The following is a 17,057-nucleotide window of genomic DNA, read 5'->3' as shown; positions in this document are numbered from 1 at the left end:
TGAGCTTAGTTAGCGACTTAGCGTCTCACAACTGGTCTCCCTACCCTCAACAAAGCGATGCATTCCATTATCAAATCGGGCATACTAACACAACCTTGCGCGACCCGCTCACTCATATCTGTCCCCTAAGTAGATAATTCTTTCAACAGGTTTCTAAAAATATATCTCGTATTTTTTCTCTGTTTTGATTGCAGTCAGACTACTTAACCGAACGGAAGACGCTACACAACATTATCAGTTGACCGTTGCCTTTGTAGCCGTCGTCGTCGTCGTTTTCATCATCATTGTCGTTGGATTGGTGCGCCGCTGCTGCTCATTCAAACGTGTTTCCTCGGTTTTTGCGCTCGGTATTTTCCGATTCCACACGGTTCGTGTTCTCGTCTCGCGTGTACGGCGGTCGCACAACTTCCAGCCAGCAAAGCCAAGAGAGAGAGGTCACCGTGAGCTGATTTGATACACATATCGCAACATTACTACTGTGCAGTTGGTGCATGCTTTGTTAGAACGTGTTATCGAAAAATTCGCTTAGCCTGCGCTTGAAAGAGTCGATAAAAGTGTTGTTGTAGTGTTGCTAAAAATAGAAGAAGTGTTCTGACACGTTTCGAAATAGCTTTTCCCCTTTTTTGATAGAAGAAAACGTTTCTGGGTAGGTGAAAAAGTGTGCTGCTGAACAACGAAACAGCAATAAGCAAATATCAAGAAGAAAATCGCCAGTGATTTGATTGAAAACGTGAATACATAGCAGAAGGAAACATAATTTTGTGATTACAGCGAAAAATCATCTAGTCCAAACCGTGTTCATATGATTAGATAACTTCGTATTTAATTAACGTGGAAGTTTCAAGGAAAGAAAATCTATCTGTAAGTGTTCTCCTGCCTGAGTGATCGATAAATCAGTCGGCCCTTCAGTGCGTTCAAAACAGCTGAGATCTGCTTGGGGTAATTAACCGAGCACCGCCAACAACAATAACAATAACAACAGCAACGCCAGCAGCCGCCGCGTCGAACCGGAATAAAGAAGGAAGTGAACAGAAACACGGCAACTTGTTTCAAGCCGGAAAATTGATCAAGTGCCAATTTCGGGTGTGTGTGAGAGAGCAATGTTTATAGCCGGCGCGCGGTCCGCGGTTACTTCTGCTAGTTCATTCATCATTTTTTTTTGCGCCGCTTAGCTGCGCTGCTACAGGCGGAGACGTGACCCATCCACCGTGTGCACCGTCTTCGGCGGTGGTGTGGTGAATAGATTTCGCTGCTGCTGGTGTGCAACAAGTGGTCGAGGGCAGGTTGTGTTGTGGATCGGTTGCGTCGTCATCGTGTGGTGAATTTCGAACGAGTGTTGCGTTTGTGTTCGCTTCGACAGTGCTGTATTTATTGCATGGGTTGTTTTATTCAATACAACCAGGGAGCGTTCGATCTTGTTGTCGTTGGTGTTGGATTGGAACGGTGTGTGCGTGCGAGCTATTCGCGAAGGTGGATCAGCTGTTTTGAATGTTTTGAAGATCGCCTATCGATGGAAACTAGTGCTGCCAGAAGTTTCTAAGCTAATGTTTGAGTTTTTTATTGTAAAATTATGACTCACTGTTGGATTCGATCATTAGTACATTATCTAAACAAAGCTTTTCGTAATTAATTTGTTTTTCAAAAGAACAGTTTAACAAAAAAATTAAGTACAGCATTGATTCAATTTTGGCATCGTTATTCAAAAATAATGTATTCTAACGAGAAATTAATTTGTAATTAAAAGGGTATGCACGGTTATAACTCAGCAATTTTCAATGGATTTTAGAGGTATTTGCATCAATCAATCAGAAATTTTTCTGCACATAGATTGATTTAGAGACTATAATGAAGATTTATCGAGTCACTTTCGAAATAAGCATAAATATCAGGCACTGTCAACAATCGTATCAATTAGTTATATGTGAGCACGCATTTGCTTTCCAGGCTCGGTACGAAAATCTCATACACGTGCGATTATTTTGTTTACTTCGATACTAGGAAAAAAAACTGACAATCTCTCCGCCCCAATCGGTTAAGAATTATTAATTTCGATACAACCTTGACCATGTTGATGTTCTGAAAGTAAATAATCTAGTGTAAGTTCAAACCCAATTGTCCTTTTCGATCCATTTGCTTATTCGAACATTGAACTTAGACGAATTTGATGTCCTGAAAATAAACAGTCAAAAAATAGTGCAACCACCCCTTCTTTTTAGCCATTTATACCGACATGCTGTAAGAATTCATTCAAAACTGAAGTCTTGTATGAAAACATGGTAGAATATTCGAGCATGTAACGTGATGCAGAAATTTTCAGGATGCAGAACTGCACTCAAAAACCAACGGAGAATTTTTTTAACATATTTCCGGTTGTATTGCTGTCAAGTATAAAAATACTTGAAAACAGAGTACAAATTTAATCGAATCGTATCTACACTCTTAAATGATTCTACCTGTAAATAGGTCGGATTTAGTTAAAGCTAGGTTGAAACTACTCAAAATGCCCTTAAAGTGTACAAACTTAGATTTTGAGTAGTTTTTCAACCAAAAAATTGGTACATAGTATGAACTTAAAAGTGCGTTATTAGTCATAGAGAATAATTCAGTTATCGGTAGCAAGTAGCCAAAATTGGTTGAAATTTTTACCCAAAATTTGAGTTTGTACACTTCAAGGGCATTTTGAGTTTCAACCTAGCTTTAACTAAATCTGACCTATTTACAGGTAGAATCATTTAAGAGTGTACATTAGTGGTTCTGCGATAACTCAGCGACCAAGCCCTTAGGCACGGACCTTCTAGTCTAATCTAATATAATCTAATATCATTCCAACGCAGACAATTCTCGAAAGCATTCTGAAAAATGACAATTACATTTTTCTTGTCAACGGCCAGGCCAATTGCGTAGTATGTACCGCAGAGAACGTTTCAAGGAATCAAGTGTAAAAAATGATACCTAATTTCAAGGGAAAGAAACAAAGCGTGGTCCTCCCGTACCATTCTGCCGGTCCGGCAGCACAAAGGGATGAAACCTGAGATCTCCACTTCCGACGGTTACCCGCCATGGCTTTTACGATTACCAGATGCCAGGACAGGTTCTCGTCTATAGCCCGGATGTCGTTGGTTATGCTGTGTCTGTGGGTCTGCCTCTTCTACCGATCTTGAGGATGCCAGTCGAGTGCTTCTCTGCAGATCTCGTTCGCCCCTCTCCTCAAGGTATGTCCGATCCACTTCCGCCTACGTGCTACGTTCCCGGTTTACTGTTGTTATCGGCCGTTGATGACATCGACGATGGAGTTCTTCATTGGATATCCAGTTGTCAGACCACAAGGCATGAAAGATACGTCACTGGGAGCGATTAATAAATTCCTGCAGTTTTTGCGTTTTCTTCGATGAGACGCACAATGCTTCGCGGGCATACAGCAGTACGGATTTATCGTTTAAGTTGAAAATTCGGGTTTTCGTATCTAGAATGAACTGTTTTGAGCTCCAATTGTTTCACAGACCTACAAAGGCCCCTCTAATCTTCCTGGTCCATGAGGCTATATAAGTCTTGATACCACATCGGGCGTGGCTACCATGTTATTGAGGAGGCGTCCACCTGCTCAACTTGTCCCGGTACTGTGAAGTTGGTGGAATTGTCAGTGTTCACTTGTATTCAGTCCGGTCTCACACACACAGTAACCCTTATAGAGTGTAAATAGCCGCCGTTGGGCAAAATCTAGCACGAGAACGCCTCGTACTAAGCCTCGATGAGATGGACTAGCTTATCTGGAACTCCTCTACGGCTAAGTGTACCCCAGATGTTTTCGTGGTTGAGTCGGTCGAGCGCCTTTTCGAAGTCAACGAACACCAGCAGAAGAGAGTTCTGGAATTCGTTGATCTGCGCCATTATAATGCGGAGCATTTCGATGTGGTCTACACATGATCGGTCACCACGGAATTCAGTTTGCAGCCGCCGGAGAGTACCGTCGATCTTCTCCTGGATTGAGGATTATCTTAGAGTACTGTGAGAGTAATACAGAGCAATGTGATGCCACGCCAATTACCGCATTCACTTAGGTCTCCTGTTTTAGGGGCTTTGGTCAATATGCCCTACATCCAGTCCAGCCGACTCTGGTTTCCCATATATTGCTGAACAGCTGATGCATCGTCTGGGCCAGAGATGGACAAAATCGCTTCTAACGATCAAGATCATAGAAGCGATCAGATTCAGATTTATTGACTACTTGTAAGCGACAAACTTATAATGAATGTACAGATTATGATAAACCTCATGTCAGATCATGTTCATTGTATGATTGTGTTGAAAAATATAACAGATACAGACGATTGGTTGTGTGCAGCGTATGAATCTCAATACAAACTACAATACAAACATGAGTAACCTTTTTTCTCGCAGCTAGGTAAGACTGTGATCGACTGCTGAAACTGTTTAGAGAACAAAATCATGTAATCAATGCTAAAGATTCACTGTTTGTCATGTACTGTACGGATCGTGTTCTGTGCGTGTAGCGATAACTCACAGATTTGATCAAAATCTCTGATTATCCTTCCCTGATCTGGGCTGACAAAGATGAGCCAGCTTTTAGCATCTCGACTTAAATACATCCTAATCTCATCCAATGTTGACGCGATTAATGCGACGAATTATTGACATTATATGCTGCTGGTTTTGTTGTCATCTTTGTATTAATCCTAGCATCTCTAGGGCGGCGAGAAGTATCGCACAACAAACGGATATTACAATTGGCAGCGGCGGTTTCTCCTTGGTCGGGTAGGAATTTAATCCAGGCTCTCTTGTCCCGCCTGCAAGCTCGTTTAACAGCGCTTTCCAGTTCGGCATATTGTTGATGGGCAGCTGTCTTAGCCGATCTGATTCGCACTCGCTAAATGCCAGCTCTCGCTTCTCTCGGCTTATCGATCTCCCTCCAAGTTTTATTCGAAATCCATCCCCTCCGACTGCTACGTGCTTTGCCGAGGGTTTCGCCACTACTCGTAATGAATGTGTTCTTGATGCCGGTCCATTGCTCTTCGATGGTTCCACCAAGTGGTAACTCCGAGGCTCAGGATTCACGTTGTTCGACAGAGGCTCTTTTCACCTCAGAATTTTCCAATCGGAGGACGTCGTAACTTTCTCCTCCCTTCGATGGACACGTGTGACGCGCAAAAATATCTCAGGGCTCAAGGTGACGGACGGATGCAACATCAGCGCTGCGTTTGTTGCGTAGATCAAAAAAGCTCCTTCACCATTTTCGGCTGATTTGGTTTTCTTTTTGGGCATCGCTTGTATTGGTCTGAGGAAAGAGCAATTCACCAATAACCATGTTGTTATTATTTACCACCAAATTCTGTAAACAGTTCCCCGTTTTCGCTCATCTCTCCTGGGCCATGGCGTCCCATGACGCGTTCAAGGTCCGCATTGTTTGAGTCCATCTTTGCGTTAAAGTCGCCTAAGTGGATTTGGAAGTCCCCCTTCGGGAGCTGTAAAGCTGGCGTAGAAACTCTCTTTCTCCTGTTGGCGCATGGCACTGGATTGCTGTAAGGTTTCTAACCCGTGTCCTGAACACTGTACGGAAAGTATAAAATATGTCAAGTGATGCCGTATGGCATCATTGGGCTGATTCGGGTTAAATTCTACTTAACAACTGCTTCGACAAAATAGAAGGCTGCTCTACTGCTAGCTCACTCTTGGTGCTGGCAGTGCTTGTTTGCTGATTTACTGCTAATTATGCAAGAAGCCTCCCAGCTGGTAGCGAGGGGCGACACTTGTCTAACCAGCCAGTCGTCGTATGTCCGAATCTTGACTAGAAGAGGCTGTAAGAGTCAATAGGATCTAGCACTAGCCCCACAATTGCCCTGTTCTCTAACAGCTGGCTGCGAATTTTGTCGAAAAAAAAAACAGAAAGTCAAGTTCTGAATGCGGAATGTAGCACCAAGGCTTTGTTTTATTTTACTGACTAGAAGAATTCGAATCGAATTGGAATACCAATTTACAACTGGTATGCAGTTAAACAGTTAATATGCAGCAGCGTGGTTGTAAAAATGCCAATAAACGGTTGATTTAGTGCTTATGTTGATGCCTATTGGACCCCAGGGAAGTTAAGTTACTGATTATTTTGTCGTAATATCATTATCAATCATCAGATCAAGGGTTGGATCTTTACTGTGTTTTAGCTTGTGCAAATCTTCTACGTACTGGAGAAATGTAATACATTAGGATTTCGAGTGGATTTCGAATTTGGCAACAAATGCGTGTCGTCTATGTTGCCAAAATCGAAGCCATGCCAGAATCGAGACCCTTTTTTGATATGAAAAATTAACGATTACAACCATTTTATGTTTAAAAAGTCCGCCAAGAGCTATCCGTCCGGTGCTAGTAAGTTTTTGGCGACCTACGGTAAGACGTAGTCCTACGGCAATAAAAATATTGTTCGAAACATTCTATAACCGCAAACTTTTTTTCATAAATACACCTAGGGCATCACTTTTTCGTCATTTAAAGCATGTATGCGGACACTGACTGATATTTAAGCATATTTTTGAAAGTGAAATATTTAATGTTGTCAAAAACGGATACTTTTGTTGCCAAAATCGAAACATGCCAATTTCGAAATCCCTCTGTAATGAGTGAAATGTCCAATCATGATAAACACGGTACTAATTCTTTTCTTTACAGAACTTCTGGCAACACTCGTCCGTATGAAAAATAGAAGCAATTCCTATTGAACCGTGTTCTACCGCTCTGCTTCTTACTTATACAGAGGAAACGTTGGCGCGCTAATGGACTGTAATAAATTAGTGTGTCAATATAAATAAAAATTAAAGTGTATTAACCAGTTGCTAATAAATAATACAATCAAAAAGCAGTGCTACGCGGCAGTGCGCAAAAGAAGAAAAAAAAACGAAAATAAGAGAAGCAAGTTGAAATCCCAGAAGAAGCATTCCGCGCGGGCAACCAGAGAAGAGGCCCCTATAACGCAGAGGTTCGGATAGCCGCTAATCAATTTGTACTCGATAAGTTCTCAAGGCAGCAACGCTACGCTGCTCTGTGTCGATCGTGTCGAAGGGGGGCGCTGCTTGAGGTCATACCCGGAACGGGCAGCAACGACAGCAAGAACAACAACAATAGTTTTCAAGCTGCTGCAGCTGGTAGCAGCTATAGTTGGGTTGGGCTGTCGGCGTGATAGTGCGAAGTGAAACTCGTCCCACTCATCAACCAACGAGCAACCAGTACTATAGTGTATAAGTTCTCAATTAAATTGAGTGCCAGCTTATTTGCAGCGATCCGGGAAGTCGTAGTCGTCGTAGTCATCGTCGTTGTCGTAGTCATCAAAGCCGGAGGAGTGACTACTTGAACGGCGCGGGCACTATTAAAATATTGGCAAAAACAAGCCGCCGATTTCAGTGCGTTTTTCACGCTCCTTCAAGTTACACCGTTCCGAGGAGTGGAGGAGCTTTTTCGGGAAGTGGTACGTATTTTGCAGTTGATTTAGTTTTTAAAGTTAAGTTCTTATCAATACTATGCTGTGGCTCGAAATATTGAACTGATTGCGTGGGAAAAAGTGTTTTAAATTTACATATTTACCTTTGATGAATAAGGTGACGTGTTCTAGTAGGTAGCAATGTGAATTATTAAAAATGCACTTGTAACAACACGAGTGGAAATTGTGTGAAATTGTTCATGTGGCTTACATGTGATAGCATTTAACGTTGTGAAAAATAATATTGCTGAATTATTACCTGTTGCATTGTCAATTTCTCGTTACCAACCGCACATTCCATGAAATTGACAGAGAAAATAGTGCATTGATACGTGATCATCTTCGTTTATTGCAATTGAATCGTTCTTGATTGTTTCTGGAGCCAAATCGCGTCAATACACACTGTACAATAAGCTGACAATCAATGGCGTTTCTTCTTCACGGCACTAGATTCATTAAAGAATCTGTGCGATCGGAACCAATAAAACCAATTGGTGTGGGTGCTCCAACTGTGGGAATCAAGTGTGTCGATACGATGTGCGGTTTAATTTGTTCGTCATATCGTTTATAAATTTAGTATACACTTGCTCCACTAAGTTATGCATCAAGTGGAGGTGCCTCATCTTTTGTTAATAAGATCGACGTGGCAGCTCCTTATTTTGAATTTTAGGATTTTAGTTAAAGCATTACGGTTTGTTGAATGTATCTCATCAGCACTGATGAAGGCTGTAAGTAGTAGCAGGAATACGTAATTGCCAAATATTTTTGTGCAAGTGACATAATTTGTTCCTCAAACAATTTTTTAAGTGGATGTTTAGTTTACGAATCACTCGCGTGTAAATGTTTTAGTGAATTTGTGATAATTAGTAAAATTAAATGAAAAAAAAAATCAATTTTACAACGTATCAACGTGGAATAGATTTAACCTCGTATTTTTGTGCTGACGTAATAATGATGTCTGACATTTGAATATTTTTTATAGCGGTAAACTTTACAGTTTACCCAGGTTAGAAAAAGGTTGAAGAAAGAGACGAAATTAAAGGTGTGAATAGTATCCGTAGGGTAGAATAAGACGTCAAGGGAAAAAAGCGAAAAATAAAATGACAGAAGAGTCATTTGAGGCCCTATGATTATGCTCGTAGATCGATGTATTTTGCTAAATTTGGAAGCTGATTAATACCGCATTGGAGCCGTAAAGACTCTACCGAGGCCTTCATGATTCACCGATAGTGTGTAACCATTCAACTGTTTGATAACTGGAGTTCATGTCCTTGGGTACGAAAGTAACCCCGTTGGAATCGTGCCACTCCAGAACATCCTTTGAATAGTGGTACGAAGCTAGATCCGACCAGAAGTCCGTAGGGTCCTCGTGTTACTTCAACAGAGGAAACAGACACTTCTGTTGACACTCCTTGAAGTAGATCTGTCCGTTTACAGTCCCGGCACTCCGTTTGCCACATGCGCAGATCGCTTGCCAAATCATGTATTTCTTGGCAAACTTTGAAAGTTTCTGCTTCCTTATTTCGTCCGGAACATCAAACGTGTACTGAGCGGTGAAGAACAGTAGCCCCAGAAGCTGCCGGAAGTACGTCTTGATGTAAGTCTCATCATCTATGAGGCTTCGTCAGCATCTGAGTGTATAGTTTCCGGGCCCGGGACTTTCTCACTTTATTTTGCTGTCTATCACCATTTGGAGAATTCTGCATTTTGTACGTATGCAGTCGCTCCCGTTCCTTGGCTCTCTGAGTTAATGATTTGGATAGATTCAACTTTTTGACCACATTCGTGACTGAAGGATTGGGATTCTCCTTAAATGCTTCCATGACACGCTTGCGATCCTGATCACTAGAATATCCATTCTGACCGTATTTCTTCTTTCGTTCGATGCTTAGAGTTTCACAGTAACGTTTAACCACACGACTCACAGTTGAGTGCACGACTCCGAGTTGTTTCCCGATGTCCCGATAAGATAGTTGAGGATATTCCAGGTGCATGCGCAAAACCTCGCGACGTTGCTTTTCGCGTGACGCCATTTTTTCTAATTTTTGAAAAACTGACAACGATAAAAATACAGTGTAAACAACACACTCTAAACTATTTCTACCCAAATTTTCAAGACAATATACCCAATGAGTAATTTTCTACAACATCTCTTCCGTGGTGCAATTTGATGTTGAACGCCTTTTACAACAGGACAAACCCATTGTAGGCTTGCGTGTTTTAGTTGCTTCTCAATATCCGTATTTTTATACATTTCATAATTCATGTGCCTGCGCCATATTCGTAACTGGCAGCCAAGAAATGATAACAGGATCCTACGCTCAAAATCACCCGGAGCTTATCGGTTGCTTTGCTTCAACGTCCACGCTTCAGGACCGTAGAGTACCACCGAGATTATTAGTATTTTATAGAACGCATTAGATTGCCAAAGATCTGCATATTTTCAGATAGTCAAGCAGCTCTGAATGCGTTTAAAGCTTTTAGATGTAAATCGAAGCTATTGTGGGAATGCATTCGTTTTCTTAGACAATTGGCCAGTAGGAACGAAGTAACTTTATACTGGATATCAGGCCATTCTGGTATTGAAGGAAAGCCGATAGTCTAGCAAGAGAGGGTTCTGCATTAAATTACATTGGTCCGAAACCGTTTTGTGGAGTCCCGGAGTGTGCTCTAAGGACCGAAATAAGAACATGGGAAATGTCCTTGGCAGAACCAAATTGGAACGCCACGGATTCATCCAGACAGGCAAAAAGATTCATAAGACCAAGTGCAGCAAAAGCCCGGATCTTATTAAATCTTAGTGAAAAAGATCTTCGGGTGATTACAGGTCTGTTGATCGGTACACAATATTGTTGGAATAACCCGTTTCAATTTATCGTTCAGTGAAGAACAGCGGAACTGATCTACGCTTGACCATTGTAAGGTTCCAGCAGAACATCCATCTGTCAGCATAACGTCAGCTGTCAGATGACGCCAGCTGTCAGAACGACCGTCAACACAGTGATGCAGAAACATGTGTTTAGGTTTAAGTACAGATTGTTTTCCTATACATCGCTAATAGAATGTTACCTAGAAATAAGACTTGTGATATGTGTTACCAATAAAATTAATTCCTTTTACTCAGGCTATATAAATAGTGGTCTTTTCTATTAATCTGCCAAGGTTCAACAAATATGTGCGCTAATCAGAAGAAGTGTCACATAGTGTTATTGTTTATCCCCATTGTATATGAAAACTTATATGAAATTGTATATTAAATATTATACATGGTTTTAGGTAGCTTAGTGCAGATATTTCAGCGATAAAGATAGAGGAGCACATGTCACGAAAAAAATCCTTTTACACATATGGTTAAATCACAATCATTACCGAGTTATTAAACATTTTTAGTTTTTGGTTCTGTTTACTTTAAATTACCTCCAGTACAAAAAGTAAGCTAGCTGGCTCAATTCTGTTACTTTTATTCGAAAGCTGAAAAAATTTTATTCTGAAAATTGACCTTCAAATTTCTACTTCAAGAAATTTAGCAGCTTTTCAAAGGCCTTGAAGCTTTGAAATAAATTTTTCTCAAAGCGTTATCATCAAATTGCTCATAAAAAAGCCTGATAAAGTTGGTTGCTTTTATCTACCAATTTAAAGTTCTAGTTCCGTTCTAAGATTCGTTCTTTGGCGTGTAATGGCTATCTCTTTAGTTTCGTTGCAATTCCAATTTAAACATTGCATCTTGGTTCTTTCTAGGACGTTTCTGAAAACGATTGGAGCATCAAAATGTATTCTCCGTAAGAATTCGCGGACACTCGCCTTTGCTATGGCGTCGCTAGTTGTTGTTGTTGTCGATTTTCCGATTGTCAACTACCTAATGCAAGTATGTATACACAAAACCAGAAGTATCCGTTTTGTTATACAATAATTTTAATCCAGGAACTTTTACGACAACGCACCGTTATTTTCGAAAAGAAACGTTGTTTTCAACGAGTTTTTGAGGAGAGCAACATCAGCAAGTGGCGTCAGCGATTGACAATGAAATTGTGGAATGGCGGATTGTGGAAAATGACCTTAAGACATGCATGAGCCACGTTGCGCCACAACCCCGTGTCACACTGGACTATGTGGAGCATGCTGAATCGAGTTAAAATGCATCCTTTCCACATTACAGGTTCAAAAGCTGCTGCCTGCGGATAAACCTAAATGGCTTGAGGTTTGCTGGATTAGGCAAGCAAAAGTGGAGGCGAACTCTCAATTTATGAAAAAGATTGTTGTTGCTGTTGGTGTTTTTCATTAGTGTCAAACCAGGTCCGTCGCATGCGGTGTTCTAGTGTGCTATGCGTGATTTTTGCATTCGTGCAGTTTTCAGATACTAATTCAACACTCAACACGATACGTTTAAAAGGGATAACCGTTTCACGCCAAAAAACGAATTGTAAAATGATAACAGAACTTCAAATTGGAAGATAAAAGCAATCAACTTTATTACGAGTTTTTACGATTTTTTTTTCGACAAATGTGGTCCTGAAATATTTGCGCCAAGCTACCCAACACCCTTTATATTACATAACGAGCTACTAGCTAGTTTAACTGCTATTATACCTACTTACTTAGAATAATCGCTAATAAATTTCTTATCAACACATGCCATGAAAGCTACTTGAATTGGATTTCTGATTAAAAATCAGATTGCACATCGTATGAGTTTCTCGTTGAGTTCTGCTCGACTGCTGGTAAACTTTACTAGATTTACAATGCATTGATCAATCAGATTACGTTTTTCAAGCAAGATTGTCTGCTGCAATAAAGATGAAAGCTAAATCATCACAAATTGTATATCTAAAAATCGCCATTTTCACCATGAGCCCCCTAACCGATTTTCGTTTTAAGACAACCATTGAAAAGCTAAGAAAAAATGCTACTAATATATAAAACTGGATGTGCATTGGCGTTAACTAAATGAAACAATTAATTATCTGTAGCAAGGTTTACAATTTTCATGTAATGATAAATCCTGCTATAGAAAATTAAATCCAAATTGGCAAATCCAATATGGTGACGAAATGCAAGATGGCCACCATAAATTTTTTTACTCCACTTGAAAGCCCTTTTCTTCTTTTTCACAGAACCATGCCATTTGTTAGTTGTTTCATAGCAAATTTTGGAAATATCATATGAAATAGATTTTAAGGTTTGCGTCTCATTTTTTAACCATTTTAAACCAATCAAGCAATTCAATTTATTAGTAGAGATATTGTTGCGATTAAGATGGAGGTACCAACGACCCAAGGAAAGACAGAAGTATGTATTGCTTCAGCCTACTTAGGTTTAAGCGTTTTTATTTAAAGTTTAAACGTGAAAACCGAATCTATTCTTGCTTATAATATATACGTTATTATTTTCTATGCAAAAATATACGAAAAAAGACAAAAACGAAGGAAAATTTTTTTGGACGATTTTCGGAAATTCCATTGTTCGAATTTCCATTTTTGTTTCATGCTAGAAGCCGTAACTCAACTTGTACACTCATTTTTTTCAGGCTGTAGAGCCCACAGACAATTGATTTTATAAAAAAAATTGACTCATATCCAACAAATTATTTTTCTGCCCCCCGATTTTTGAAGCCAATTTCTAAGGGAGGTGGGGGGGGGGGGGGTGACAAAAACTTTGAAAATGATTTGCAATGGCCTAATTTTAGAAAACTATAGAAACCCAAGAAGAACCAACTGGGACCTATATCGATTCTACCTAAAGAACGATAATATAACTGATGATACATCAATAAAAACTTGTTCGCAACTAGACAGCGCCTCTGATGAAGTCATTGGCAAAATGATCTCATCATACCAAACCAGTTGTCCTGGTCAGCATAGATCATCCAGTAGAGATGTTCCCTGGTGGAACGACAAACTGGCAGTATTGAGGAAAAAATCTAGGCAGTTGTTGAATCGAGCAAAAGTTACTTCGAACTGGGACCAATATAAACAGGCCCTAACAAAGTATAACAGAGAATTAAGGCGTGCCAAACGAAAAAACTAGAGACGGGTCTCTGAAGAGATCAATAACGCTCCAATAGTTGCAAGGTTGCACAAAGTTCTTTCAAAAGACCATTCAAATGGTTTAGGCAGTCTTAAAGGATGGCAGTCGTACTGCCGATTCCTGTGAAACATTTGAACTAATGATGAGAACTCACTTTCCAGGATCAACACCTGTATTTGCTGAAGCACATTACTTGGATGAAGCAGGACACTTATGATCAACAGATACCTATCGTAAAGTTTTTGAAATCTTCACAACTTCCAGGATTGAATGGGAATTGGGTTCTTTTCAACCTTTCAAATCAGCTGGAAAAGATCAAATTTTCCCAGCATTGCTCCAACAGGAAAAAGAAATTCTTACTCCTCAGTTACCTGAATTATTTAGAGCTAGCGTTACTTTGAGTTACAAACCAAAGAGATAAAACAACCCCTAAAGCCTTTAGACCTATCAGTCTATTCGCTGTTCTATTAAAGACAATGGAAAAAATTGTGGACGACTTTATTAAGTCAACAAGCTTATCGAGGTTTCCCTTGAGCAAATATCAATTTGCTTACCAATCAGGCAAATCTACAATAACGGCGCTACAATCGCTAATTAGCAAAATCGAGAAACGTTTCAAGCCAAAGAAATAGCTTTGGTTGCGTTTCTCGATATTGAAGGAGCATTCGATAATGCATCCTATAGCTCAGTGCGTTCCGCAATGGAAGCGAGGGGCCTGGATAACTGTATTATCGAATGGATAATGGCGATGTTAAAAGATCGAGAAATTTTTGCTGATCTTGAAGTGCACAACTAACTATAAGATCAATGAAGGGCTGTCCTCAAGGAGGAGTACTGTCACCCTCAGGGGCGGACTGGGAGCCAAAGGGCCCACCGGGCCTTTGAGATTAGGGGCCCCGTGCAACTTGACTCGACTCAGGCACGTCGAGTGTCGAGTATCGGGAGAACGGACAGCATAGCGGCTCGATGCTCGAAACAAAACAAACTCAGTCGTTATTAGGACCGAGTTATCAGCTTTTAGCGTGTGCGTCATATTAGCGGTTCACGGTACTTTAGTTTGGACGCATTTTTCTTCAACCCAATCTTCGCTACTTTGAGTTTTAGTTTTTGCAGCCACCACCACAGATGTTGTTCTATCGACAATATCCATTTCATTGGCAAAGCAGACGAACTAACTAGATTTGCTGACGATTGTGCCTGTGTGTTGCTCCTTTCATAACAACCTGTAACGGCATGTTGTACAGCCCACCTGAGGGACCATCACGTTAATAAAGTCCACTGCGAGGTTAGAATGGCCATGATTTTACGGTCGATGGTAACATACGCAACTTTGAAATCAATAAAATAATTGTGCGTAGAATTCTGTATTCATGAACTTCTTGGAGGATCTGCCGCAGCGTGAATATTTGATTCTTTATTGACCGTGCTTCAGCGAACCCGGAAGAGAACTTTCCACATTCTGATAAGTGCCACTGCGCATTTTTGCCAGCAATGCAACGTTTTCCTCATCTATCACCCATTCATATTTCAAATAAGCGTATCAAATCAAATTAAGTATCAAAGTACCAAATAAGCGGATTTTATAAATGATAGGATGTCAACAGTTCAATATAGATAAGTAGCTTACTGCGTCTTCACATCAGAACAAAACAGTTCATAGTGCAGGCGATTCCCGTGCCGAGTTATAGCTATCCCTGGGATTAAACTCTTGGATTCTCCTATAAGAATTCTGCTTCTATAAGTAAGGTATTCTGTGCGAATCCTCTGCAGAATTTCTTCTCACAATTCCAATGTGAGGAATGCCCGATACTCTGCGCGAATCTTTTTGGTTCGTCCTGATAGAGCAGCGGAAAAAAGAACCCACCGTCTAAAAATGTCAGTACGAAGAGCACGTGCTCGTCAGTCCAGAGGAGAGGTTCGCCAGCAACAACACACGGAGTTTCTACAAAGCGGTCAGGTGCAAGAATTTTGCCATGCCTGTGATGTGCAATGATAGTGCTGGCAACCTGCTTACTGACAAAACGACGGTAGCAGCCAGGTGGAAGAGTATTTCCAGATGCTGTTGAATAGAGAAGTAAACAGGAAGATCAGCAGGTACAGGATAAGAATTTTGAGCGACGGCCAAACTGTGGAGCAATTAACACAGGAGGAGGTCAAAAAAGCAATCAGTGAGCTGAAAAACGGTAAGGTTGCTGTAAAGGATGGTATCCTGGCTGTACTTCTAAAAACGAGGAGCGAGCAGCTGTACGAAACAATTCGCCACCTCATTGTCAGGAATAGAATATGGGACAAAAATAAATATCGGAGGAGTGGTTGATTGGCCTCATTTCCCATAATTTTAAAAACGGACATCGACTTGAGAGTACAAACTATCGAGACATTACATTAGTCGCTTCACGATGGATCAGGTATTTACCCTGCGTCTAGTAACTGACGAGTTCCGGGAATACAACTTGCAGATTCATCATATTTTTATGGATTTCAAGGCGGCATACGATTCAGTAAAACGAAATGAGCTGTGACAGTTAACGCTAGGACATGGTTTTCCCACAGAACTAGTTACGTTGATTCGTGTGACGCTGGATGAGTAAAAATTATAAGTCAGAATAGCAGATGAGACCTTACGTGCTTCTTGATTTTGCGGATGACGTCGATATTACCGAAATCAAAAGTACAGCAGCGAAAGAAGCCTTTAGGTCATTTATTGAGAAATTGGGACTTACCATTAACACCGCCAAAACGAAGTACATGGCGTGGAAATCCAAATGGTGTTGGTGTCGAAGAGGAACTGAATATATTTTGATATGCTCGTGATATGTGACAACGATGTAAGTCGCAAAATAAAACGACTAATTGCAGCTGCGAATTGGCCTTTACGGAGGCATTACATTTTGTAGCTGAAGTCCTGTAGCTTGCAAATTCGCATAAACTGACGTTCTAGAGAACACTAATCCTCTCGGTGGCCCTTTACGGACATGAATCATGGACGCTAAAAGAAGCTGATCGACGAATGCTTGGAGTTTTAGCGTAAAGTTTAGCAAAATCCAAAATGGCGTGTAGCGCAGATGCATGAACCACGAGCTGTATTAAGAATGTAAATATGCTGTTATAATGAAGATAGTACAGTGTGACAGTCTGCGCTGGGATGGTCACGTGTCTAGAATGCCCGACGAAAGAGTAATCAAAATTATTTTAATCATAGAATCAAGAAGAGACCGTAGACTTCAGAGTAGACATCGCCACTGAAGTAAACTAAGTATGGAGCTTAACCCGACAGTTCGATATTTATAAGTAGTCAAATAACTGCGGATGAAATACTAATTCTACTTTTAAATACTCAGAATTGAAGCTAGTAATATTTTCTGAGCTTGGACCCCAACAGCTCAACTTAAATGGTTTCATGAATCACGGGGCCCCAGCAATTGAACATTCGTGAGTCGTAGAATAAGTTCAATTGAAAGAGAAATTTTGGTTTAAAGTTCGGGTCCCCAACAGTTGCATTTGAAGCTGAATTTTCAATCATCAAATCGGTTCATTTCATGAATCATGGGGT

At 40.5% G+C, this 17,057-nt stretch overlaps 1 protein-coding gene across 3 annotated transcripts in view; it reads left to right on the top strand.

Annotated features, from left to right (window-relative positions):
- LOC128744227 (cGMP-dependent protein kinase, isozyme 2 forms cD4/T1/T3A/T3B) overlaps window positions 1-17,057 on the top strand; it is a 416,751-nt gene that overhangs the window by 23,257 nt on the left and 376,437 nt on the right. For 2 of the 3 annotated variants that reach the window (XM_053841072.1, XM_053841071.1), the window contains exons 2-3: window positions 195-861; window positions 6,676-7,468. The gene's annotated coding sequence lies outside the window, so the exon portion shown is untranslated. The remainder of the gene's footprint in view (window positions 1-194; window positions 862-6,675; window positions 7,469-17,057) is intronic. The other variant, XM_053841070.1, reaches the window with a different exon arrangement.

The sequence above is a fragment of the Sabethes cyaneus genome, chromosome 3 (assembly GCF_943734655.1).
Source record: "Sabethes cyaneus chromosome 3, idSabCyanKW18_F2, whole genome shotgun sequence".
NCBI classification, from domain to species: Eukaryota; Metazoa; Arthropoda; class Insecta; order Diptera; family Culicidae; genus Sabethes; species Sabethes cyaneus.
This window is presented reverse-complemented; position numbering and strand designations above follow the sequence as displayed.